Below are 2,854 nucleotides of genomic sequence, written 5' to 3' on the forward strand. Positions count from 1 at the left end.
AATGTCTACCTTATCCAAGTCATTATCTTCTCAATTTCTTCATATTCATCTGAAGTTGAACAATGAATAAAGGTGGCAAAAGAAGAATTGATATCTTTGAATTCTGGTGGAGAAGAATACTGAATATCTATTGACTGTCAAAAGAACAAAGAAATCTGTCTTGAAGGCAGTGAAACAATTGTGATCCTTGGAGGCAAAGATGTAAGATTTCACTTCACATACCTGGGCAGGATGTTAGAAGAAGCCGTTCCTTGGAAGAAAGACATCATACTGGAAAAGGTAAGAGGTCAGCGAAAAAGAGGAAGATCCTGAACAAGCCCCAAAATGAACTCAGGAATATAGATCATGTTGATTCACAGGACAGGGCAAGGTTCAAATCTGTGTTTTGCTAATTCGAGTCCCAACGGGCTCAATATTCAGAAAATTCCCTAGAATATCAGAAAAACAAAGACACCTTTGACTGTTTTCTGCCACAATTAGATGTATTATAAGAGGAAGCATGTTTAAAAATGTTCTTTTTTTAATCTGAAAAGAACCTAAAATATTTTCTGAATAAGGAAATAGTTGATACTGATCTTATATTTCAGTTCATAATGACAAATTACTGGCTTAAAGTTTCCAGCAGCATTTTCTGTTTCTAGAGGTGGTATCTGAATGTTTATTTCAAAGTGGAAGACTGTCAGTTGGCAGAGAGGTTATAGAGTGGTCACAGGTGACATTTACTTAGAAGTAAGATAGAGAGTGTGCTAAGGATAAGCTCTCCCTTTTATTTTACAAGAGACAACTTTGGGTGAGGCAAGTAAGCATACAGATGTGTATTCTGTCAAAAAATAGAAAGTAGAGTATATTTTACAGGGAGATAGCTAAGGTTATGGATTAATTTTGCTGCAAATGACTCCCTGGGTTGACAGTTATGATGTAGCCGTTCCACTGATGAGGTCTAATATAACCATTCCTTGTTAAAAACCTCATGTAATAGACTCAGTTTTAGTTATAAGATCCACTCTGAGCATCAGCTAGCTGAAAGGGAATTTAATCAGTACTGTCGCCTGCATGGGATATATATGGACATCTTCCAAAGCCCTCTTGCTTTTGGATCTGGCATCTCTGACTTGTTACCTCTGGTTATTTGGACTTGAATCCACATCCTGCTTTACCTGCTGAGCTTGGAAATGTCAGCCTCCACAGGTGTGTATGGTTCATATGCCAACACACACACATGCACACACACATATAGATAAGATTCAGGTATAGATAAGGAGAGAGAGGGGAAATGGCTCATGGGACAGCCTCCTGAGGTATGACGCAGAGACCTGGAACTTAGTGGATTCTCCAAGGCTGTAAGACATTTGAGAGAGAAAGACAGAGACAGAGAGACAGAGACAGACAGAGACTGTCTCTCCTCATTAACATATACAGCCTTGGAAACCTGATGGATGGTTACTAGGGGTTGGAAGTGACTTGATGACAGTGAATTTTCAGCGTCTGTTCTAGAACCATGTTTAATCCTCTCCAACATGTTTGGTTTTCTTAAAAGGTAAATATAAAATGTGTGATCATTCTCTGTGTTTCATAAAAGAATACTGAAGTTTTAAAAAGCTTCTACTTTTCCTGACTTGCCTAATGAGCTATTGTCAAAAATGAGACTAACCCCTTTATCTAGACGCCTGACTGTTTTCTTTCTTTCTCACAAATATACTAATACCAGTTAAATATTTAGGGAAAAATTAAAATCACGCTGCTGGTTCATATAAATGAAACAATTGAATAAAGTACAGTTTTGGCCCACAAAAAATTTGTAATCTCAGTATAGATGTTAAATTATCTCTATTTTCCTTTAAATATTTATAAGTGATATTCACTGACCATATGTGTGCCAGACATCGTTCTGAGAGATGAAAAATCCTCATGGAAACCCAGGATAGGAAAGGAGGTAGATAAAATAATAGGTTGGTTGGTTGGTTTTTAAATTTTATTTTATTAATTTTAATGAACATTACAGAGATTTTGGATTTACATTTATCACTGTAGAATAGGAACTGTGGCTGGGGTTGGGGCAGAAGTTATGCAAATTTAGGTGGATAAACGTGAATTGATCAAGACAGAGAGGCAGTCTAGAATGTAAACTACATCTGCAAAGGCCCAGGAAAAGTGCAGATCATTGGTAAATAGATCAATATAAGTGGAGCATGAGGAACAAAAGGGGAGAAAAGAGCATGAAAGAGTGGACAGAAGTGAGGTCAGGAAGAGCTCTCATTATTTAGTTATGGAGGTCAAGTAAGAGTAGCAAGCTGTCAAGACGGGGGAGAAAAGCAAGCACTGGAAAGGATGAGGCATTTGGGATTTGTAGGAAAAGACTCTTTTAATATTTAAAACTACCTTTTATTCTCAAAATATATAGTTGCTATTTAAAAACAAAATTGTAAGCCATTTCATCCTAACCATAAACAACTGATCAATAGATCTCAGTCATCAGGATTGTCATAATCTACATATGCAAATGTTTAGCAGGATTATATTATAATCTCTACACTTGCACAAATTTGCTGCTGCACCATCTGTTTAAAACTTATCTTCACAGTGGCTGATAGTCAGACGTCTCGCATTTGGTCAGGCACATGGCAAGCTTGGGTGGGGTGGGAGGGAAGCTTATGAACGTGTGTTTCTGAGTGTGTTTATATAAGAAGGTGAAAATAATGATTTCCCAGGAGCAAAGTCAATTACTTTTGTTAAATGTGTGGAATGATACCGGGAAGCAGTGGTGGTGGAGCAAGGTGAGCAGGTGAGGGAAATATGCAGAAATGAGAACAATTAAGAAAGGAGAAGTAAATTATCAGCGTTCTGATTGCTGTGA

This window comes from Elephantulus edwardii, unplaced genomic scaffold, assembly GCF_000299155.1.
Source record: "Elephantulus edwardii isolate Elephantulus edwardi_28Jun2011 unplaced genomic scaffold, EleEdw1.0 scaffold00074, whole genome shotgun sequence".
Classification (NCBI taxonomy): domain Eukaryota; kingdom Metazoa; phylum Chordata; class Mammalia; order Macroscelidea; family Macroscelididae; genus Elephantulus; species Elephantulus edwardii.